This window comes from Schistocerca piceifrons, chromosome 5 (assembly GCF_021461385.2).
Source record: "Schistocerca piceifrons isolate TAMUIC-IGC-003096 chromosome 5, iqSchPice1.1, whole genome shotgun sequence".
NCBI classification, from domain to species: domain Eukaryota; kingdom Metazoa; phylum Arthropoda; class Insecta; order Orthoptera; family Acrididae; genus Schistocerca; species Schistocerca piceifrons.
The window spans coordinates 276,215,126-276,240,958 of NC_060142.1; the positions used below are offsets into that span (position 1 = coordinate 276,215,126).

General features: G+C 42.9%; 1 protein-coding gene and 1 non-coding gene across 5 annotated transcripts in view; one reads left to right on the top strand and one right to left on the bottom strand.

Moving 5' to 3' along the window:
• The window catches only part of LOC124799283, a 746,007-nt gene that overhangs the window by 149,210 nt on the left and 570,964 nt on the right, over positions 1-25,833 (top strand). The gene's annotated exons all lie outside the window — the stretch shown is intronic.
• On the bottom strand, positions 15,629-15,703 carry Trnas-gga. The gene has a single exon. It is a non-coding gene; the product is annotated as a tRNA-Ser (tRNA).

Consider the following 25,833-nt stretch of genomic DNA (forward strand, 5'->3'; position numbering starts at 1 on the left):
ATTACAAGTCACTTGTAGCTATTTTACGTGAAGTACTGTCACACATGTTGATAAAAACTTCATGAAAGTTTCACAACATCGGAATCTCTCGTAAGAATATGTTCACTAATTTATGTATTTTTTTTTCAGGTAAGTGTGACATCACTCACGGAGATCCTCTAGCTGTACCGTAGTTCCTCTCAAATGCCTATAGTAAGTGTTTTGAATTTTTCTATCATTTTTTAAGGGAGAAATTTTTCCCCAGTGATTTTTTTTAAATAATCAAATTTGTAAGAAGACTGAAGAGACGTAACATTACCTAAAAAAAATTAAGCTGCCCGTGAATTATTGCTCAGTTTCGACAGTAAGGTTGTTTGTACAGGGCGGGGCAAATAAAAGTGGCCCGGAGAACAGAGTTCAAGGCTACAACGAAACACAGCAGAGGAATAGAAATACAGTACTAATCTGACTGTAGCAGATTTTGAAAGTGACCACCACTCATCTCTTGGCTCTTTTAAGCCCGGTAGCAATTTGCTGAAGCCAGATCGAAACTAGACCAATGGAACTACCGCAGTCTTATCCGAAATGTTTCGTTGCAGTTCTTGAAGACTACGAGGGTTGTTGCGATGCACATTAAACCTGAGGGCTCCCCACACAAAGTAATCGCAAGCTGACAGACGAGGTGGTCTGAGTGCCCTCCTAGGGCCGCGACCAGAATGACTTCTATTAACAACTCTGCCAGACGCGAAGAGTGTGTCTTCCAAGGTTCGCTGGCTGTATGGGCAGTTGCTCCATCCTGTTGGAAGTAACTGTATTTTCGTCCTCCGTTAATGTAGCCACAAATCGTATCCACTCGTCCGGGCCACTTCTATTTTCCCACCCTGTTGTTGAACTAGGGGAAGTTTGTGAACGCTTCGGAAGTTTCTTTCAGCTAAATGAAGCCTAAGGATACCACCAAGGAGACACTTCAACATGATCGCTGGTTGGGACAATCATGCGGCATAGATTACGACAGACTGATGAATGCAGAGTCACATTGTTCCCTTTTTTATGCAAGCCATAAACACCCAGTTATGCTGGCACTACATGCAACCAACTATTTTATTTTAATTTGATACGTTTTATTGTACCATTAATTAGTTTTGGAACCACTGCAAGCTCCTTATCGGCCCGAGGTATTAAATGAATATTATCTGAACCGTTGCAGCTAGACGTTAGGGTCGTGGTGCTGACGTAAATAGCGGCAATTTAGGCATAAGTTGACGGAATGTGTACATTACATGCTTGAACATAACTATCCTTTCATATGCACGCTTTACGTAAACCCATGCCAAAATGTGCATTTTTTCTCCAGCATCACAATCTTAAAGTCTAGCAGCACGAGGTCCAGAAAATAAAGTTCCTGTAACGCCACTATTTGATGATAAGCCTGCAGTGGCTCGAAAACTACACTCATGCTCATAAATTAAGGATAATGCCAATAAATGGTGAAAAAACGCTCTGGTGGGCGGTCTGCGGATTGAACTCACCTCGGGTATGACCATCCGGAGCATTTGACCTGCGGTCGTCGCACGGTGGCGCTGGCAGCCGTCCACATATGCAGAGGTGTGTTGGTGCAAGTCACAGTACGGTGCAGCGAGTAAGTGTGCAGACGTTTTCAGACGTGCTAATAGTGATTGTGTATTGAAAATAGCTCAAAGAACACATATTGATAACGTTATGAGTGGTAGAACACTAGTGCGACTGCAGGCTGGTCAAACACAGCAGGCCGTAGCACGGGCCCTCCGTGTGCCACAAAGTGTGATCTCACGATTATGGCAACGATTCCAGCAGACAGGAAACGTGTCCAGGCGCGACAGTACGGGACGTCCACAGTGTACAACACCACAAGAAGACCGATATCTCACCATCAGTACCCGCAGATGGCCACGGAGTACTGCAGTCAGCCTTGCTCGGGACCTTATCATAGCCACTGAAACAGTTGTCTCCAGACACACAGACTACACACGATTGAACAGACATGTTTTATTCGCCCGGAGACCTGCAAGGTGCATTCCACTGACCCCTGGTCACAGGAGAGCCTGTAAAGCCTGGTGTCAAGAACACAGTACATGGTCTTTGGAACAGTCGTCCCAGGTTATGTTCACGGACGAGTCCAGGTATAGTCTGAACGGTGATTCTCGCCGGGTTTTCATCTGACGTGAACCAGATACCAACCCCTTAATGTCCTTGAAAGGGACCTGTATAGAGGTCGTGGTTTGATGGTGTGGGGTGGGATTATTATTGTTGCACGTACACACCAGCATGTCTTTGACAGAGGAACTGTAACAGGTCAGGTGTATCGGGACGTCATTTTGGGTCAGCATGTCCGCCTTTTCAGGGGTGCAGTGTTTCCCACCTTCCTTCTGATGGATGATAACGAACGGCCCCACCTTGGAGGAGGACATTGAAACAGAAGATATCAGGCGAACGGAGTGGCCTGCCTGTTCTCCAGACCTAAACCCCATCGAGCACGTCTGGGATGCTCTCAGTCGACGTATTGCTGCTCGTCTTCAAACCCCTAGGATACTTCAGGAGCTGCAACAGGCACTGGTGCAAGAATTGGAGGCTATACCCCAGCAGTTGCTCGATCACCTGATCCAGAGTATGCCAACTCGTTGTGCGGCCTTTGTACGTGTGCATGGTGATCATATCCCATATTGATGTCGCAGTACATGCGCAGGAAACAGTGGCGTTTTGTAGCACATGTGTTTCGGGACGGTTTTCTCATCTTATCACCAATACAGTTGACTTACAGATCTGTGTCGTGTGTGTTCCCTATGTGCCTATGCTATTAGCGCCAATTTTGTATAGTGCCACTTTGTGTGGCACCACATTCTGCAATTATCCTTAATTTATGAGCATGAGTGTAGTTAATGGTACAATAAATATCATCCAACGCCAAATGCTACTGGTTGCATAGCATACATAAAACTCCCGTTTAAATCAGTTACATTTCGTCATCCACAATACCTTTGATGTAATGAATTCACGTACTCATTGTTGACGTACTTAGATTCAGCTCTGCTTGAGGAATGCTGCAAAAATTCTCTGGAAACAGTTCACCCAGTTGCGTTCGTCCTCTCTTCTGCGAATTACAAATGACCGAAGGACGATAGATGAGACACGACTACAACAAGCTGTATTTAATACAGAAGCCTCAATTTCTTCTCTATTTTGTCATCAGACTCTCTTTCTGGTATAATTTTTGGCAGTGTGTCTTCAGTTCGACGCATGCAAACCGGACTCCGTGTGGTTTGTTTCCAGCTCTCTCCTAGTTGGTAACGATCTGTTCTCTGAGCCGCTGCACCGAGCGAGATGGCTCAGGGGACTCACATTCGGGAGAACGCCGGTTCAACTCTGCGTCCCACCTTACAGATTTAGGTTCCCCCTGACTTCCTTAAATCGTTCCGACTCGCATTCTGGAGGACGACGGTTCAGTCCCGCGTCCGGCCACCCTGATTTAGGTTTTCCGTGATTTCCCTCAATCGCTCCAGGCAAATGCTGGGATGGTTCCTTTCAAAGGGCACGGCCGACTTCCTTCCCCCTCCTTCCTTAATCCGATGAGACCGATGACCTCGCTGTTTGGTCTCTTCCCCCCAAAACAACCCAACCCTTAAATCGTTCCAGCCAATTGCCGGGCTGGTTTCTTTGAAAGGGCACAGCCGATTTCCTTTACCTATCCTTGAAACACTTCGAGCTTCTATTCTGTCTGTAATGACGCTAACTTTTTTTCCTAAGGCCCTGTGGCATAGCGAAGAAAAGCTAGAGTTTAGCGTCGATAACGAGACTCTAGAGATACATCCTGTCGGATTCACCTCAGACTTCAGGCTTTACGATGCGGATGCACAATGTCGGCATTGCATTTCCTTTTGATGGCGTGTCTTAAAGGAAAATAGAAAATCGTCGCATCTTTCAGTGTAATTAATATCTACGACGCTTGATAAGTTTTGTACGCTACCCAAACGGTCCTAGAACTATTTCATTCTCGCATTTTTTCAGCGAAATTTTTGATATGTGAGACACAGTAGTTAGACTAAATAGTAGGAAAGCACACATAATTTAGAGCAAGGGTACCTCTGTCACCCAAAAGTACGCTGAAACATTCTGCAGAGCTATTTTCCGTATTTACTCAGCTGTAAGACGACGCTGAATATTAAACTACTGCGCCCCCTCACCCCCCCCCCCCCCCGCACCCTCCCCCTCCTTCCCCCTATTCTTTTGTAGAAGCTTTTTGTGATCGACTTACCTCTCCCGTCTTCTGTTATCAGGGCGAAAGAGAAGAGGAAATAATGCTATAAGATACCTGTACAATAGTTTTTGCTTCATCAGCATTTATCGAATTTTGTTAGTATACCTTGTTGGATCTTTTCCGTCCTTAATGCACTTATTCGGAACATACTTGTCCAGAATGCGAATTGCAGTCAGTTTAAATATTACCCATAATTCCTCTACGTCCGTCATGGTGGAACTAAATGATGTGCCTTCACTTCTAGCCTTCTTGATGGATCTATTAACTTTAGTAAGCATCTCGCTGTGATGGTGGAAAACACAGGTCGTCTTGGGAAAATGACTCAACCTCGAAGTCAGCCTGACAAGCTCTGATCAGAAACCATTTAGGAGGTTTACAGAAAGTCCAGCCTGCCTCGTCCAGGCTGGACAGACCTGCAAACTGCTCCTAAATAATGCAGTACACTGATGTGCAGGCACGTAATCGTTAACTGCCGGTCGTTGTGGACGAGCGGTTCTAGGCGCTTCAGTCTGGAACTGCGCGACTCCTGCGGTCGTAGGTTCGAATCCTGTGTCGGGCATGGATGTGTGTGATGTCCTTAGGTTAATTAGGTTTAAGTAGTTCTAAGTTATAGGGGACTGATGACCTCAGATGTTAAGTCCCATAGTGCTCACAGCCATTTGAACCTTTTTGAAATCGTAAGGAGTCCAAATAACGCATAGCACAGCCTACAGACCTGCTCCCAAAATAATGCAACAGACACGAAATCAACAGTTTAAAAACATAATGAGTAGAGATCAAAAACAATAAAACAAGTGATAAAACGGTGACTGGTGAAATGACACTAATATATTTGAGCAGGAGGCTGTTTTTCAAAGTCGTTTTCGATACGAGTTGCTACTCTAAGCCCCTGTTCCTCCCTAAGTTATTTGAACGGCAGAGATACAGGAGGCCGAGTTTGTAGAAACGAAGAGGAAACAGTAAACTCGTTCGTTCGCAGAACGCGCCAGTCATGTTTACATTGGAGACAAAGCGATACGTGAGGTCGATCCTTGCCTCGCGACCTTCACAGAGCGGCCGAACGGTGCGAAGTCCCGCACGCGGAGTCTGCATGCATACGATATCAGGTAATACCGTCGCGGAGATAAGACATGCACTATTTACGTCTTGCGTCTCGCCCAGAATCCGTGGAACCATCAAAGTATGATATCATTGCTCGAAATAGAAAAAAAAATTAGGTTTCAGCTGTAGTATAAGATATTCTCTGTTGACGAAGAGACAGACCAATTGTTTCTCACATACAGTTATTGTTCAACGTCAAAACAAAAAATATCAATATTCTGTCTTGGTCATACCTTCAAACACTCTACCTAGTGTGTATTATGAAGAAAATAAGTCAGTTTGGGGACAGCCTAAATTAGAACTCGGAAAATAGGTGCAAGCCACTAATTCTTGTTATAATTAGTTTATCTTCAATGTTTTCACAGATATAATAACAGTGCAAAGTCGAGAAAGACAACTTTGTGTCAAGCTAAGGTCACAGTTTTATCATCACTGTTGTTGAAGTTTAGGTCTAGGAGACCATGAATGAAATAAAACAAAATTTTGTATCGAAAATGAAATTGCAAGATGAGCAGTTAAAATGACAATATTTGCAGATGACAGTAGAACAAGGGTTAAACGAGATATACAGTATGTTGTGCACGGAAGAGGGTTGAGGTCAAACGAATAAAAAAGAAAGTAATGAGGCTTAGCAAAAGGGGAAATTAAAAAATGCTAAAATATTCAAATTGCGGCGAACAAAATGGAAAAACTGAAAGGCTTCTTATGTGTAGGATGTAAGATTATAAAAGATGACTGAGGCAAGATACATTAAACAAAGCAGGCCATTTTTGTTAAAATAAATTTTCTTCTGCCATACATTACACAATAATTCATAAAAAATTAGGAATTGTGCATTTGGAGAACAACACTATACGGAAATGAAATAAATATATAATGTAATGTTATATAATATATATAGTGGTAGAATAACAAACACATTTTTGACATTACAGGAAGTGAACAGCAACAGACAATTATGTAAGACACATCAAATCAGGCACAAAACACAAACAAGCAGCTCTCGCACAAAAATCACTCAGGAAACTACGAAAATCTTGCATCCAAAAACAGTGGCTACTTGCATGATACAAAGATTGAACCATAAAATTGGAGTTGGCTGACCATCTCCTTGATGCTTTTGTGCTTACTAAATGAACATGTAACGAAATGCGCGGCTCTTCTTTGGATCCTCTCTACTTCCTGTGTCAATCCTAACTGGTACAGTTCACAGACTGATGAACAATATTCGAGTGCCGGTCAAACAGGGGTTTTGTAAGCTACCTCTTGTGTAGGTGGACAAAATTTCCAGATGACTCTTCCAATGAATCGCAGTCCGACGTCTGCCTTATCTGCGAATGGAATATGAAAGAAAACGAGCATCTTGGTTCGATGATGATGAGTTTTGTTTGTGAGACATTCAGTGGCGTGATTATCGCCTCCCGTACAAATTCTCAGTCCGTTCACTCTTCAATCTCGCCATTTTCCTGAATGATCAGGAGAAAATACCCGAGCCGGCCGGAAATCGAACACGGGACCCCGTGATCCAGAGCCAGCAACGCTAGCCACTAGATTACTAGCTGCGGACATTGCTGCGATGTACCCTCCGCCATGCACTGTATAGTGGCTTGTGTAATGTATGTATAGATGTAGACAAACGTGAGAAAACATTAACGGGGGCAGAGGACGGACTGTCAATACAAACAAATGTAACGTATACCACATAAAAAGGTGAAAAGGATACTATTGTTCAGTTACGGTATAAGTCACTGGGAGCGGACGCAGCCGTGGCACAGGAGTAACCTGCAGTGGAACGAGCACATAAAACAAATTGTACGAAAAGCACATGCCAGACTGAGATTTATGGGCAGGACTTGAACAAAATGTAATTCCCCACGGAAGAAGTAGTTTGCGCGCATACTAGTAGTAGTAGGCTCCATTCTCTTTTCCAATATTCAGGTATTTATAGGATTAACTGCGATTATTGCTCGGGTCTCTACATTAGTCAGAAAGCAACCTCTCAGATTTGAGCATACTCTTTACGGAAATGAAACATAAAACACCGAGTCGTAAATACGAACCTAAGTAGATGTAGCTACAGTCTCAGAGACAAACAAAACCTGAACGAAGCCAAAATTAGCGTTAAGTGCGTGAAGAATGACGTTATACATTATCTGATCAAAAGTATCCGGACACCCCTATGTGATGCGAAGTTGACAAGTAGATGTCACGAGAGGCGGATCCACGAGTGTACAAGGAGACAGGGTGTACGGAGTTGTCAGTAAGGATGCAATAACAGCAGAGTGGGTTAGGGAGTGCAGGGACTTCGAATGTGGAATATCACTGGGTATCACCGAAGTAACAAATTCATCAGGGAGAGTTCAGTCCTTGTAAACCCACCTAAGTCGATTGTTGGTGATGTGATTGTGAAATGGAATCACGAAGGAACGACCACAACTAAGCCAAGACCAGACAGATCTCATATAATGACGGACGGGGAGCGTCGAACGGTACAGTGGTACTTTTAGTAGTTAGTGTTGTGTCTAGGAATTCTGCATTCTCGGTTAGCTAGACAAACAATTAAACAACTCGTATTAACGAGTTTTATTATAACCAAACAGGTACAAATACTTAACTCTGATATGTGTCGCAAGCAAAAGGCGACATACAAAATAGTCTTCTTCAGAATCGGCAAACACAAGTCTGTACTTCATAGAGATCTCTAATGATAGAGGCTACAATGTGTTGGCTAACGAAGTGGCTAACGTTGAAGTTGCTATCGAAGTGGGCTGCCACCAGTTGGGCGCGGCGCTTTGTCCTCTTCACGTAGGTGCCGCTGCTGTCGCGTTGTCGTCCAGGAAGATCGGTCAGTGTGCGATTGGCTGACCTCTTCTCACAGCCCTCTCTTCTCTGTCATTCCCGACTGGTGTGCTGGCCCTGACTTTACGCCGTAACAGTTAGACTGCAGCCCCACTAGTTTTTTTATTTCTTTCTTTCGGCCTTTGTCCCGCGCCAACGCGGGGTCACCGAGTTAGGACAGATTTTGCAGTGTTAGTTGCAGAGGGTGGTCGGATGCCCTTCCTGACGCCACGCCAAACCCCCCGGGACGTAAGTAGTGTACCCCAGCTGTCAGCGTCTAACGTAAGCCATCAAATAGTGCGAATGTCTGCAAATGTCTTGCGAGTCGTGTAACTGAGGAGGAACTTAGGGACCAGCACGGTATTCACCTAGTGGGATTTGGAAAACCGCCTAAAAACCACATCCAGACTGGCCGGCTTACCGGCCCTCGTCGTTAATCCGCCGGGCGGATTCGATCCGGGGCCGGCGCGCCTACCCGACTCCAGGAAGCAGCGCATTAGCGCTTTCGGCTACCCTAGCGGGTCTGCAGCCCCACTAGTGCACTGCATAAAACGCTTAATGCGGATGGATATGAATACAGTTTACAGCATTATATACTGCATATAGAAGAGAAACAGTTTGAATACGATGATTGTATCAGCATGACAATTCACCGTGTTATAAAGCAGTATCTGTGAGGCAATGGTTTGCAGACAATAACATTCCTGAAACAGACTGGCCCACCCAGAGTCTCGACCTGAACCCAATGGAACACAAAGAATTTCGTAATGCGGGCAGCCACCGTTGTTAAACTTCATGATGAATGGATGTAAAATGAACTGCAAGACGGCTGCAGTTGGTTATTTCTTTATTGAGAATAAAAGAACCACCAATTACAGTTGTCTTGCAGTTTATTTTACTTCCAATGGAACCCGTCTGGGATAACGTGGCATTGTGGTCACGCAATCATCTTCCAATAGAAGTTGTGTGAATCTACCCAAGAGGATTCCACGAGAACCCTATTCTCTTTCTACCAAGGATTCCCAATGAAGTTCCCAGAGCGTGTCTGTTACACTACTTTCGCATGGGCTGTAGTGCTCTATTACGATCCTAGCAGTGCGACTCTCCAGTTGTTCGGTATCTCTTGACATTTGTGCTTGATAAGGACTCTAACACTGGAACAATACTCGAGAATCGGTCGCACTGGCATCTTGGATGTCATTTCCTTTACTGATACACTGCATTTTCCCATAACTCCAAAACTCTTCCTCCAAATCTAAGTCTTCCATTGACTTCTCTAACAATGGGTTATCTATCCCATTCCGTATCTTTTCTTAATGTTACCTCTAAATACTAACACGATATGACGCACGCAAGATGTTCAGCACTAATCGTGTGATCACATTATATTGGGTTCCTTCCCTTTCTTATAAGTATTCTCTTACATTCGTTCACGTGTAAAAAGAGCTTCAGTTCATTACACCAAGTGTCGGCCAGTTACAAGTTGAAAACTGGCATAATATACTCTTTGCGGGACATCCACAACTTTTGCTAAAGTCATGAAGTGCTAGTTGCAACATCCAGACATTAGCCTCTATGAACAAACCGAACTTAAACATAAATAGATACTCGATAACGGTTGCCAATGTCTACAGTGGCCTCCGAGACAATAGACTGTCCTATATGGTCATCTCCGAGTAAGTTGTATCTGTAAAGTCTCGTCCCCTGGTCTTGGAGGTTGCGTGTCATGTCAGCTGTGAGGTGTCGCATAATGTTTCCAGAACTAGGTTCAGTTTTTCTTTTAATATATTGTACGTATGTGTTGTTCCTCAGCCTAGTGCCTAATATGAAACTCTGCAGCTATTTTTGGAGTTTATTAGTTACGCTGGTTTCTCCGTTACTGGAGATTTTAAGCACCGTGGTTCTGTTAGTTACCGTAAACGTTGTGTTGCACTACCTGCATCCAGAGCCTTCCATTCTTAATATGAGGTGGTGTGTGTATGGACATACCTTCCACTGTTATGTTTAATTTGTGGTATGTCGGTTTGGCCCCTTTTATATTTTATACTACAGATTAAATAACTTTATATTTTGTACTATGTTTTTAATAATTATTTATTAACAATTTCATTACACATTTTTATTATTTTTATTTCTTGACAATTGCATTATACACTACCGGCCATTAAAATTGCTACACCAAGAACAAATGCAGATGATAAACGGGTATTCATTGAACACATATATTATACTAGAACTGACATGTGATTATATTTTCACGCAATTTGAGTGCATAGATCCTGAGAAATCAGTACCCAGAACAACCACCTCTGGCCGTAATAACGGCCTTGATACGCTTGGGCATTGAGTCAAACAGAGCTTGGATGGCGCGTACAGGTACAGCTGCCCATCAACTTCAACACGATACCACAGTTCATCAAGAGTAGTGACTGGCGTATTGTGACGAGCCAGTTGCTCGGCCACCATTGACGAGACGTTTTCAATTGGTGAGAGATCTGGAGAATGTGCTGGCCAGGGCAGCAGTTGAACATTTTCTGTATCCAGAAAGGCCCGTACAGGACCTACAACATGTTGTTGTTGTGGTCTTCAGTCCTGAGACTGGTTTGATGCAGCTCACCATGGTACTCTATCCTGTGCAAGCTTCTTCATCTCCCAGTACTTACTGCAATCTACATCCTTCTGAATCTGCTTGGTGTATTCATCTCTTGGTCTCCCTCTACGATTTTTACCCTCCACGCTGCCCTCCAATGCTAAATTTGTGATCCCTTGATGTCTCAGAACATGTCCTACCAACCCGTCCCTTCATCTTGTCAAGTTGTGCCACAAACTCCTCTTCTCCCCAGTTCTATTCAGTACCTCCTCATTAGTTATGTGATCTACCCATCTAATCTTCAGCATTCTTCTGTAGCACCACATTTCGTAAGCTTCTATTCTCTTCTTGTCTAAACTATTTATCGTCCATGTTTCACTTCCATCCATGGCTACACTCCATACAAATACTTTCAGAAACGACTTCCTGACATTTAAATCTATACTCGATGTTAACAAATTTCTCTTCTTCAGAAACGCTTTCCTTGCCATTGCCAGTCTACATTTGCTCCCCAAATAGCAAAACTCCTTTGCTACTTTAAGTGTCTCATTTCCTAATCTAATTCCCTCAGCATCAACCGACTTAATTCGACTACATTCCATTATCCTCGATTTGCATTTGTTGATGTTAATCTTATATCCTCCTTTCAAGACACTGTCCATTCCGTTCAACTGCTCTTCCAAGTCCTTTGCTGTCTCTGACAGAATTACAATGTCATCGGCGAACCTCAACGTTCTTATTTCTTCTCCATGGACTTTAATACCTACTCCGAATTTTTCTTTTGTTTCCTTCACTGCTTGCTCAATATACAGATTGAATAACATCGGGGAAAGGCTACAACCCTGTCTCACTCCCTTCCCAACCGCTGCTTCCCTTTCATGCCCCTCGACTCTTATAACTGCCATCTGGTTTCTGTACAAATTGTAAATAGCCTTTCGCTCCCTGTATTTTACCCCTGCCACCTTTAGAATTTGAAATAGAGTATTCCAGTCAACATTGTCAAAATCTTTCTCTAAGTCTACAAATGCTAGAAACGTAGGTTTGCCTTTCCTTAATCTATTTTCTAAGATAAGTCGTAGAATCAGTATTGCCTCACATGTTCCAACATTTCTGCGGATCCAAACTGATCTTCGCCGAGGTCGGCTTCTACCAGTTTTTCCATTCGTTTGTAAAGAATTCGCGTTAGTATTTTGCAGCTGATAGTTCGGTAATTTTCACATTTGTCAACACCTGCTTTCTTTGGGATTGGAATTATTATGTTCTTCTTGAAGTCTGTGGGTATTTCGCCTGTCTCATACATCTTGCTCACCAGATGGTAGAGTTTTGTCAGGACTGGCTCTCCCAAGGCCGTCAGTAGTTCCAATGGAATGTTGTCTACTCCCGGGGCCTTGTTTCGACTCAGATGTTTCAGTGCTCTGTCAAACTCTTCACGCGGTATCGTATCTCCCATTTCATCTTCATCTACTTCCTCTTCAGCCGGCCGCGGTGGCCGTGCGGTTCTGGCGCTGCAGTCCGGAACCGCGGGACTGCTACGGTCGCAGGTTCGAATCCTGCCTCGGGCATGGGTGTGTGTGATGTCCTTAGGTTAGTTAGGTTTAAGTAGTTCTAAGTTCTAGGGGACTTATGACCTAAGCTGTTGAGTCCCATAGTGCTCAGAGCCATTTGAACCATTTTACATCCTCTTCCATTTCCATAATATTGTCCTCAAATACATCGCCCTTGAATAGACCCTCTATATACTCCTTCCATCTTTCTGCTTTCCCCTCTTTGCTTAGAACTGGGTTTTCGTCTGAGATCTTGATATTCATACAAGTGGTTTCTTTTCTCCAAAGGTCTCTTTAATTTTCCTGTAGGCAGTATCTATCTTACCTCTAGTGAGATAAGCCCCTACATCCTTACATTTGTCCTCTAGCCATCCCTGCTTAGCCATTTTGCACTTCCTGTCGATCTCATTTTTGAGACGTTTGTATTTCCTTTTGCCTGCTTCATTTACTGCGTTTTTATATTTTCTCTTTTCATCAATTAAATTCAATATTTCTTCTGTTACCCAAGGATTTCTACTAGCCCTCGTCTTTTTACCTACATGATCCTCTGCTGCCTTCACTACTTCATCCCTCAGAGCTACCCATTCTTCTTCTACTGTCTTTCTTTCCCCCATTCCTGTCAATTGTTCCCTTATGCTCTCCCTGAAACTCTGTACAATCTCTGGTTTAGTCAGTTTATCCAGGTCCCATCTCCTTAAATTCCCACCTTTTTGGAGCTTCTTCAGTTCTAATCTACAGTTCATAACCAATAGATTGTGGTCAGAGTCCACATCTGCCCCTGGAAATGTCTTACAATTTAAAACCTGGTTCCTAAATCTCTGTCTTACCATTATATAATCTATCTGATATCTTCTAGTATCTCCAGGATTCGTCCATGTATACAATTTTCTTTTATGATTCTTGAACCAAGTGTTAGCTATGATTAAGTTATGCTCTGTGCAAAATTCTACCACACGGCTTCCTCTTTCATTTCTCTCCCCTAATCCACATTCACCCACTATGTTTCCTTCTCTCCCTTTTCCTACTCTCGACTTCCAGTCACGCATGACTATTAAATTTTCGTCTCCCTTCACTACCTGAATAATTTCTTTTATCTCATCATACATTTCATCAATTTCTTCATCTGCAAAGCTAGTTGGCATATAAACTTGTACTACTGTAGCAGGCATGGGCTTCGTGTCTATCTTGGCCACAATAATGCGTTCACTATGCTGTTGGTAGTAGCTTACCCGCATTCCTATTTTTTTATTCATTATTAAACCTACTTCTGCATTACCCCTATTTGATTTTGTATTTATAACCCTGCATTCACCTGACCAAAAGTCTTGTTCCTCCTGCCACCGAAGTTCACTAATTTCTACTAAATCTAATTTCAACCTATCCATTTCCCTTTTTAAATTTTCTAACCTACCTGCCCGATTAAGGGATCTGACATTCCACGCTCCGATCCGTAGAACGCCAGTTTTCTTTCTCCTGATAACGACGTCCTCTTGAGTAGTCCCCGCCGGGAGATCCGAATGGGGGACTATTTTACCTCCGGAATATTTTACCCAAGAGGAAGCCATCATAATTTAACCATACAGTAGAGCTGCATGCCCTACAACATGGGGTCGTGCATTATCCTGCTGAAATGTAGGGTTTCGCAGGGATCGAATGAAGGGTAGAGCCACGGGTCGTAACACATCTGAAATGTAACGTTCACTGTTCAAAGTGCCGTCAATGCGAACAAGAGGTGACCGAGACGTGTAACCAAGGGCTTCCCATACCATCACGCCGGGTGATACGCCAATATGGCGTTCACCGCGATGTCGGCAAACACGGATGCGACCATCACGATGCTGTAAACAGAACCTGCATTCGTCCGAAAAATGTCTGTGATGCAGCGTCAATGGTAACCGCAGCCATGGTTTCCGAGCTGATAGTCCATGCTGCTGCAAACGTCGTCGAACTGTTCGTGCAGATGGTTGTTGTCTTGCAAACGTCCCCATCTGTTGACTCATGGATCGAGACGTGGCTGCACGATCCGTTACAGCCATACGGACAAGATGCCTGTTATCTCGACTGCTAGTGATACGAGGCCGTTGGGATCCAGCACGGCGTTCCGTATTACCCTCCTGAACCCACCGATTCCATATTCTTCTAACAATCATTGGATCTCGACCAACGCGAGCAGCAATGTCGCGATACTGTAAACCGCAATCGCGATAGGCTACAATCCAACCTTTGTCAAAGTCGGAAACGTGATGGTACGCATTTCTCCTCCTTACACGAGGAATCACAATAACTTGTCACCAGGCAACGGCTGTTTATGTATGAGAAATCGGTTGGAATCTTTCCTCATGTCAGCACGTTGTAGGTGTCGCCGCCGGCGCCAACCTTGTATGAATGCTGTGAAAAGCTAATCATTTGCATATCACAGCATCTTCTTCCTGTCGGTTAAATTTCGCGTCTGTAGCACGTCATCTTCGTGGTGTAGCAATTTTAATGGCCAGTAGTGTACATTGCATTCTTGCTTTTCCGCTGCACTAGGCCTATCTCAGCTAATACCATGAGTAAATAAGGTGGTTTTAGCGCTGTTAGTCGCGAGTGGCGTTTAGAAAGAAATGTGGGATTGCGGCCCTGTTTTAGATGTGATTTTTTCAGTGATCCTACCCCCCCCCCCCCCCGCCCCCCGCCCATCCTCGGTATTACTCCCGGTGGCGGCCAGTCTCTGACGTCCATTTTACACAGTAGTCTCACTGTGGTCCGCGCGGCAGTCCGTTGACCGGTCTTGCTGAGCGTCCACGGCGTGCGGGGAATTGGGCTTTTAATGTAAACTAGTTTTGAGGCCAATAGATTGGCATTCTATGGCTTTTATGCCTTCATTTTAATGCCTTAAGGACATGCCACGTGCCTATTCGTTCGTAGTTCGTTCTTAGGGTACCTTAGGCTGGCAATGTCTGCTAATTTGCTATTACATCCAAGCCTCGTCGCCAGTTTTGTAAAGGCCTCGTTTCTACTACTGTGGAGGCCGAGTTTCCACAGTTGTTACAGCAGGCCCAGTTTGTGAGTTCGTGAAATGGCTGCTGATGTAGTACACCGTTACACAATTTCTCTCCTTGTCACTATTACACAACTGTGCCCCTGGGTAAGGTAACAGAATAGGAGAACGAAGGTTGTACAACACTCCAACAAATTAGTAACAGAGTCACACAAATGAGTTAAAAGGTTTACTCATCTCTGTAGCTAGTTGAAATATGAACTCTGCAACACTGCTTATAAAACTTTCTGGCAGATTAAAACTGTGTGCCGGACCGAGGCTCGAACTCGGGACCTTTGCCTTTCCCGGGCAAGTGCTCTACCAACTGAGCTACCCAAGCACGACTCACGCCCCGCCCTCACAGCCTTACTTCTGCCAGTACCTCGCCTCCTTGGCAGAGCACTTGCCCGCGAAAGGCAAAGGTCCCGAGTTCGAGTCTCGGTCCGGCACACAGTTTTAATCAGCCAGAAAGTTTCATATCAGCTCACACTCCGCTGCAGAGTGAAAATTTCATTCTGGAAGCACTGCTTATAACGTAATACAAAAAAAGCCCTCAATGGTTAAATACAAATAAAGGGAATTAACTTCACAGTACATAGCAAATGCAATTTACAAAACTGTCTGTTCACTTCTAAGAGTTCACTAAACGACGTTCCGTGTCTGAGTCAGCCCTGGACGTTGACCTACAACAAAGTGGGCGAGAGCTGCTCTTCTATCTTCCGAGTAGGTTTCTGTCCTTTGTCGTCCCATCATTGGCGGATTGTACTAGGTCGGAAATTGGCCGAGGCGAAGTCGAAATCTTCATCCTCAGTGCCGCCCGTGGCGCAGGTGGAACTCACGCAAGTGGCGAGTCTCTGCGGCAATGGAAGCAGCTCGCACCTTTGCGCCTGTGGTGCTTTTGCCCTGGCTGTGTCTTGTTCGGGCGACACAGCATTCATAGTTTCTTTGGATTAGGCCCCGTTTACCCGGTCTGGTACTGGCTGGGTCAGAGAAACTTTTTATAACTCTACGCACGCGATCTTGGATGCTGATGAATTCGATTTTTTACATGACTGGTACGACTTTCTCGTACGCAGTCAAGGAATGACCTCATTTTCACATTTGTATGGTCCCTTTAGTGTTAATTACTTTTATGAAGAATCCCTCTCAGATTTCCCTTTTTTTTTTACAGCGGTTGAAGATGGGATATTCATCCTGAAACCCGGATCGTGTGTACGATTTTATCCAAATAAAGAATTTGTCACATACAACTGTAGCGGATTTATTTAGCATGAAAAAAAGTTGACAATTTATTATTAAAGGATAGTACAGTGGTAATCAGAGCAGCTACGTGGATCTGGCGAAGACAGTGGTGTAGGTCGTTAGCTGCAGACTTATGTTTACATTTCATGTGGCACACGATTGTTGAGACTAATTTCATGAAGGATGTTACTTCTAAGGACTTAATTGCTATGTACTGTCAGAAAGCTATAGCATCGTCTAAATTAATATCACTTGGTCATCTGATCGACTGGTACATGGTACAGATACACTATGTGATCAAAAGTATCCGGACACCTGGCTGAAACTGACTTACAAGTTCGTGGCGCCCTCCATCAGTAATGCTAGAATTCGATATGGTGTTGGCCAACACTAAGCCTTGATGAGAGCTTCCACTCTCGCAGGCATACGTTCAATTAGGTGCTGGAAGGTTTCTTGGGGAATGGCAGACCATTTCTCACGGAGTGCTGCACCGAGGAGAGGCATCGATGTCGGGCGGTGAGGCCGGGCACGAAGTCGGCGTTCCAAAATATCCCAAAAGTGTTCTGTAGGATTCATGTCAGGACTCTGTGCAGGCCAGTCCATTACAGGAATGTTATTGTCGTGCAACCATTCAGCCACAGACCGCGCATTTGAACAGTTGCTCGATCATCTTGAAAGATGCAGTCACCATTCCCGAATTGCTCTTCAACGGTGGGAACCAAGAAAGTGCTTAAAACATCAATGTAGGCCTTTGCTGTGATAGTGCCACGCAAACAACAAGGGGTACAAGGCACCTCCACGAAAAGCACGACCATACCATAATACCACCGCCTCCGAATTTTACTGTTGGCACTACGCATGCTGGCAGATGACGTTCACTGGGCATTCGCCGTACCCACACCCTGCCATCGGATCGCCACATTGTGTACCGCGATTCGTCACTCCACACAACGTTTTCCCACTGTCCAGTCGTCCTATGTTTACGCTCCTTACACCAAGCGAGGCGTCGTTTGGCATTTAACGGCGTGATGTGTGGCTTATGAGCAGCCGAAATCCAGTTTTCTCACCTCCCGCCTAACTGTCGTAGTACTTGCAGTGGATCCTGATGGAGTTTGCAATTCCTGTATGATGGTCTGGACAGATGTCTGTCTATTACACATTCGACCCTCTTCAGTTGTCGGCGGTCTCTGTCAGTCAACATACGAGATCGATCTGTACGCTTTTGTGTTGTACGTGTCCCTTCACGTATCCACTTCATTAACACATCGGAAATAGTGGACCGAGGGATGTTTAGGAGTGTGTAAATCTCGCGTTCAGACGTATGACACAAGTGACACCCAATCACATGACCACGTTCGAAATCCGTGAGTTCCGCGGAGCGCCCCATTCCGCTCTCTCACGATGTCTAATGACTACTGAGGTCGCTGACATGAAGTACCTGGCAGTAGGTGGCTGCACAATGCACCTAATATGAAAAACATAAGGTTTTGGAGGTGTCAGGATACTTTTGATCACATAGATTAGTTTAGTGCCTACCGAATATCTACGGACAATTCTTCCCTGAATGGAGATGAAGCGCTCAGGTGCGGTGTTTAAGTAACCGGCACCCGGAGGGATTTGGCGCTGTTGTCACGACACGGTCCGCTTTCCGCGCTCTCGTTAATTACCCTGGCTGCGTTATTGCTGTTGGCTCGTCTGTCGCAAGACGACAAGGAAAATTGTCTCGTTACTGGCAGAAGCGTCACGCACGTTAGCTCTCCTTTCCACTTCCAGAAGCATTTCACGTAACACTGCAACGACATGTACTTCACCTACTGCGTCAGTTGTTGTTCTGTGCGTTAGCCTCAAAGTGGATGGACGAGTTTTTCGTGTCACCGGTGTATTACAATAAATAAAAACTTTGAGGTTTTCCGATGACATTGTAATTCTGTCAGCGACAGCAAAGGACCTGATAGAGCAATTGAATGGAATGGACAGTGTCTTGAAAGGAGGGTATAAGATGAACATCAACAAAAGCAAAACGAGGATAATGGAATGTAGTCGAATTAAGTCGGGTGATGCTGAGGGAATTAGATTAGGAAATGAGACACTTAAAATAGTAAATGAGTTTTGCTATTTGGTGAGAAACATAACTGACAATGATCGACGTAGAGAGGATATAAAATGTAGACTGGCAATGGCAAGGAAAGCGTTTCTGAAGAACAGAAATTTGTTAACATCGAGTATGGATTTAAATGTCAGGAAGTCGTTTCTGAAAGTATTTGTATGGAGTGTAGCCATGTATGGAAGGGAAATGTGGACGATAAATAGTTTAGACAAGAAGAGAATAGAAGCTTCGGAAGTGTGGTGCTACAGAAGAATGCTGAAGATTAGATGGGTAGATCACGTAACTAATGAGGAGGTATTGAATATAATTGGGGAGAAGAGGAGCTTGTGGCACAACTTGACTAGCAGAAGGGATCGGCTGGTAGGACATGTTCTGAGACATCGAGGGATCACCAATTTAGTATTGGAGGGCAGCGTGGAGGGTAAAAATCGTAGAGGGAGACCAAGGGATGAATATACTAAGCAGATTCAGAAGGACGTAGATTGCAGTAGGTACTGGGAGATGAAGAAGCTTGCACAGGATAGAGCAGCATGGAGAGCTGCATCAAACCAGTGTCAGAACTGAAGACCACAACAACAACAACAGTGTATTACAGTATCGGTTTGCGTAGGTATAATCGCTAACGCTCTCTGTAGTTGAAGTTACTTGTTAACAAAGTGATGGCATCTTGTGTAATTCAGTGGAATGTTGCCACCACTTAGTAATCCGTCAGTCATAAGTTCGTTATCAGCTCTAGCTGATTCACCGAGCTAGTCGCCAGTGAGTATAGATTATCATTTCCGAGTGATAAAATACCTTTTTGCGATGGAGACCAAACAAATTTTCAGTATAAAACTCATAGGGGGCTCGGCGGTGGGGAGAATTTGAAGTACTTCCCATCCCAAACAGTTACACGTTCAATAAGTACCCAAGAAATGTCTTTACGGAGGCGTTGGGTCACCACTGAGCGATGATTCCCTACATTTACTTCAAACAAATAGATATAGGCTTTATCCCGAGTTGTTATAAAATTAATTCTGTCTATATCATTCAGCTTGGGTGACCCACCGCTTTCAAAGAGGCTGATGAAATATTTTTAATCATTGGCAAAACAACCCTCTGTGATCTTTGGCCTTATGTAGATTATTTCATTCATCCCTGTTTAGTGCCGAATTCCTCCAGTTCTGAATTCCAGTTTTCCTTATGTCTTCGCTGACGTCTTCCTCCCATTTTATCTCTGGGCTTCTGATTCTGCTGGTTCCTTCGGGCAGTGTGCTTAATATCTTCTCAATCATTCTGTCTTTTGCTCACTATGCGTTCTGTCCGTTCCACCCTTTTAATCTTAATGTAGCTGACACTGTCTTGTTCATTCAATAAATTACTTAATTCATAGTTGAATCTCCTGCTCCAGACACGAGTTTCTTTCACTGGCCCAAGAATTAGTCTCAAGGTATTTCTCTCAAATATGCCCAGTTGCTTTTCATCAAATTTTTTAATGCCCATGTTTCAGCACTATATGCTATCACATACCTTACTAAAACTTTATACGTCACTTACGATTTATAAAGATTTATTAAGGTGATTAAAAATCCCATGTGAAAATATTTTGACTTACACGAGATACGTTGTCGAACTGCCTAATGTTAATATTCTGCCGCTGCATGGACTCCCTCATTCTATTAAAAATAGGAATTCCAACGGATAAACAGTTGCCCTTGCTTGCAAGCGTCGACAATGACTTCCATTTAAAAGACTTTATTTTAATGAACAGTCAATGTGCATTGTGAAAACACTCTTTTCTCATCAGTTCACACATAGTTCATAAAATACAAAATCGTAGGAGAAATAACAACTTCTTTAATAAAGAATTCTTTAATTAAATATACACACTCTGCTTCATTGTACACCTAACTCTCAGCATTAAAGCATTAAATCAAATCTTTCTAACATCATGCAGCCAAAAACCGTCAGTCCAGTTCAGATAGAAAGAGATGAGTGACACAGAGCACCACTTAAATAATTTGACAATTCAGAGGCTTCCTTTACCAGGCAACAGATTAACTGGCTGTTTTTGAAGGAATTCCTTGTGGGATGGGGGAGTGGCTCTATACGTAAAAAAGAAAGTATTATATTTTAGTCCGTAAATGTATCACGACACTGCACTGAGCAGATATTTGAATGTTGTGCAGCGGTAGTTGAATTTAGTGAAACTAAACTTCTAATTGTTGTTGTATATAGGTCCCCTAACTCCGACTTCAGAGCATTTCTGCTCAAGCTAGAGAGGGTTCTTGATTCACTTTGTAGGAAGTACCAGAAACTAGTTATATGTGGCGACTTTAATATTAATTTTGTATATGATGGTGCAAGAAAAAGGATGTTGGTAGATCTCCTAAATTCATATGATCTGATGCAAACGTTGTTTTTTCCAACTAGGGTGCAGGGGAACAGTAGCACAGCCATAGACAATATTTTTATTCATTCTTCATTACTACACGGGCATTCTGTTAGTAAAAGCGTGAATGGCCTTGCAGACCATGATGCACAAATTTTAACACTAAAAGGCTTTTGTACTCAAACCAAGGTCATATTTAATTACAAACTATCTAGGAAAGTTAATCCAGTAGCAATAGAGAATTTTTTAAACATTGTCAAAGAACAAGAGTGGCAGGATGTTTACAGTGCCGATAACATCGGTGATAAATACAATGCTTTCCTTAACACATTTCTTATGCTCTTTGATAGTTGTTTTCCATTAGAACATTCTAAACGGGGTACCAGCAGTAATGGGCAGCCCGGGAGGCTGATTTGTGGGATACGGATATCATGTAGAACAAAGCGGGAATTATATCAAAATGTTAGAAGTAGTCACAATCAAGCTAGGGTTGTGGGCGAAATATTTGTCTTTGCAAGGTTTCAAAATTATGTATTTTCCACACATGATAAAACCTCTATTTTTGAAAACGGTATGTGATAGGAAACTTTTAAATTCAAATTCAAATCGTTATTACCCTTAACCATGACAAGTGAAAATCCATTATTTTATTCAGAGGGCAGACAAAAAGTTAAAATGTGTTGCACAGTGTCATTTTTATTTAACTGTTACAGTTCATGAATATTTGTGACGTTGTTGTCTAATGACTATTATGTTACCAGTAAAAATTATTGAAGTTGTAGGTGCCTATTGTTTAGAAATTAGTTTACTACTGAATTATTGGGCGGAATAAAACAAACAAATAAAAAATACATCTAGACCCGATTGGATATCTCTGCTCCAAGTATTCTAACGCAAAATCCTTCCCATAGCACTAACATGCTTTTTTTTTTTTACTGAAGATCTTTTAGCTTGTAGAAATACAATGAACCTCAACATAGTACAAATATAGATCCAAAGCGTATCCATTATAAACACATCCTATAAATTATAAGCAACCAATAAAAAAAGGTTACAATATCAGGTTACGTTTTGTACCCACAAGAAAATATTTTGTTTTAAACAACATAAATTGATTTTAATTTCTTCTAGTAGAACATTTTTTTTCCTCTGTGTAATTTGATACATTCTGTGAATTACGACGATTTCTGAGAAGTATATGTATTCCTAAAGAATTTCATTTATGTTACAAGAAAGTGAACATTTGTTATTTATTTTAATAATAAGAATCATTTGTTCAAATTTGTTGTACAAGAAAGTTATTTGCCCAAATTTTTACTAACTAAATTGTATATATAGCAAATATTCACATGAAATAAAACAAACATCAAGCCCAATGTTACACCAAACAATAATTTTGTCTCTGTTCAATCTCAAAACAATCTGCATTTGAAGACTGTTTTCTTTGTAATTTTTCGTGATTTTCGCAACTGTCTTGTTAGGTGATTGTATTGCCGATTTGAAAGTGAAGTCTTCAGGATCGCTTTGAGTTTTTAACATACCTCGAGAAACACACACAGATAACTGTGCAGGGACAGTCTACAGCTGGCTTTTAGATGAGATAAGATTCCTCTGTTGCAATCACAAAAGATCGATAAATTCTTGTGTGGCAGTCTTGCGTTTGGCAAGAATAAATGTAAAATGACAGACAAGTCAAGCGAATGAAATACGTTTAGCGTCCGAGAAAATTTCCAGTCTGCCTGCAACACCTTGTCGACGTTTTATGACGGCTCTCGTGATGACACAGAGTTTTTTCTCTTCCAGTTCCTAATGATAGTCGTTTTCTTATCCAAATACGAGGTATGTTCCCAAAATAAATTTCGTCATTGTTTTTGAAAGAGAGGATGGTATTCCAGGTAACACAAACAAACGTCATATTAACCCACTCAAGTTGCTGGTTCAGCAACAATAGGGGAGTCAGCAGAGAAGGAATGAAGCACGCGCAGAGCACCGAAGAAGAGAGAGAAGCAGCAGTCCGGCGTACCCGAGGTTATTCGAGTACACATCATGGTGGCATGTGAAAGTGTGCAGACAACGTGGTCGCCTATGGAAGCGTGTGCTGGTATCTGGTATGAATGGGCACGTGGGATTATTGTATCTAACGCCACAGACTGTGTATGGTGAAGAGGTCATGTCTCGTCAAATGGCTAGTCGCTGGTGTTGCTTGTTCAGAGAAAGAAGGCAGAGTGTGGAAGATGAAGGTCGAAGGCCGAAGTGGGCGTCCCTCAATATCTACGAATGAAAACGACATTGCTAGAGTACAAGACATGGTATTAGCGGACGGACGAGTAACGGAATCAGATGTGGGGTTCACAATGCGTATTGGCTTTGTTAAGGCCCATACATGCTCCTTGATGTGTTGGGTTTCCGAAAATATGGGTGGCGGTATAACTCCTCCCTGCTTCCCGGGATTTGCGAAATTACAAGCTAACAATGACCGTGAATTATGAATTTTGACCCGTGTCGGGATAAGGCATCCGAATCCGAAGTAAATAATGATTATTCCGCGGGAAACAGGAGACGTTATAACTTGATCGTTATTGAATGAGTAATTTCATTCAATAACGATCGGTAAATGAAATAATGGCAATAATTTGGAAATAAATTTTGCCTGTGGAAATTTTGCCGAAAGAAATGATTAAGTTGTAAAAGAATTAAAAAGTCGGTCGCCAGCTCAACTGATGAGCGACAGTACTGTTAAGTACGTGAATAATTGTGTCAAAAATAAAGTTTACCTGTTTGTAGCGCAGCAGGTGGAACGGGAACTTTTACGTAAGTGCTGTGTCAGGCTCAGTAGTCATATAAAATAATGTCATAACAATCTAACTACATTTAAACATTACTGTTTAACTTTCAATAAGTATTTTGGTAATTATTTTGTTCATAATTTGTCAGCTAAGTGCTATGCTGACAACACAGATAATTATCTATCGAGATTTTGAATAATGGACAGTCATTCTGTCTTTAAAATTACGCACTTTGCACAGTTTAATCTACTGATAATGAAACACATTGCCAATAATTGATTAACTATGTTTTGAAGGGCGATTGTCAGGTGGAATAAGCTTTATAGTTTCATGAAATATCGTTGTACTATCTTCAGCTGAATATGCATTGAAATAAACCTTAATAATCAAATTTATTACTTCAGTTTATTATTAAGTTACTACGGTTGGCGTAAGCTTATTAAGTGCAACAATTAACTATGACAACCAATCGTTCAAAACAGTCTGAAATTTACTCTTCACCGTTTATGCAAATAATTTGATAATCAACATATTTTCTCCTGATAATGGCGTGACACACTCGGTTCAATAAGGTAAGGATCGGAAGGAACCTACTTGTTGTTATTGCGTGGTCGTGCGGTAGCGTTCTCGCTTCCTACGCCCGGGTTCCCGGGTTCGATTCCCGGCGGGGTCACGGATTTTGTCTGCCTCGTGATGACTGGGTGTTGTTTGATGTCCTTAGGTTAGTTAGGTATAGGTAGTTCTAAGTTCTAGGGGACTGATGAGCATAGATGTTAAGTCCCATAGTGCTCAGAGCCATTTGTTGGTATTGTCGGGTGGAATGTAACTGCAACACTTCGGTTATAAAGTGCTTGATATTAATTGTTCAACTTCAGAGAAAAGCACAGTAACTGGCAAGCCTTCTACAATTTTATCCTACGAAAATTACGTAGATCATACTTCCCTCGTTGTCGGTGGATCGACGGAAGTCCACAGCGGCGACACAATGTGGCAGCGGGGTTTACCTGTTGCGACTTGGGCCCACAGTGCGCTTCACATTTAAGCCCTCGTTTCTGCACCACTATGCCCATTAACCCATAATAACTTGCCCGGCCATTACTTTCCCGTCGTACTTAGATCCACACACTAGCCGTTAGATGTAACACAGCTAGGACTAGCAGCACTTCTCTGTACTTCTTACTCCGAGCACGGCGCCACTGCTACTACTGCCCGCTGGCGCGCTCCCGCGCCCAGCGGCACGACAAAACAATCTCTCTGACTTCAACGTTAACTAAATATGCCCTGACTTACCAGTGTTAAATATTACATAATTTAAACATAGTATTTACAATACATATTTACAGTAGACAATACATCGTATACATCAGTTTCATGTGTTAAGTAAGCGCAAAAATTCATAGCAAGGACTGCGTTGTAGAGTCACACCGGGACAACAACGCAAAACAACACACAGCAAGGCTCACTCAGGATCAGATTCGTCGTTTAGATTGCCCCCATCGGACTTTCACCTGTTTCTTGCATTGAAAGCCCCACTCCCTCGACATCACTTCCACACTAGTGCCGAGGTGGAGCAGACTGTGCGACAGTTTCTTGCAACAAGGGGCACAGCGTTTTAACAAAGAGGTTTCTTCAAACATTGCACGCTACGACAAATGTCTCAGTGTCAGTGACGGCTGTGTCGAAAAACAGTGCGAGGTGTATAGTTCATGATGCCGCGGTAAACTTCTTTTTGAAAATAAATTTTCCGTGTGAAAAACACGACGAAACTTAATGTGGCACCCGAATATGATTTCATAAACGTCTTTGATAGGCTTTATATCGCTGACCCAGAGATATTATAGTGTTGGAGTGAGAAAGCGCTTGGCGCACATTTGTAGGTAGCTGTCTGTGAGGAAAAGACGATGAGACGATGGAGTAGTCAGTTTTTGTGGTGTACTGTGTGAAGCCACCAAGCGATAGATTAAT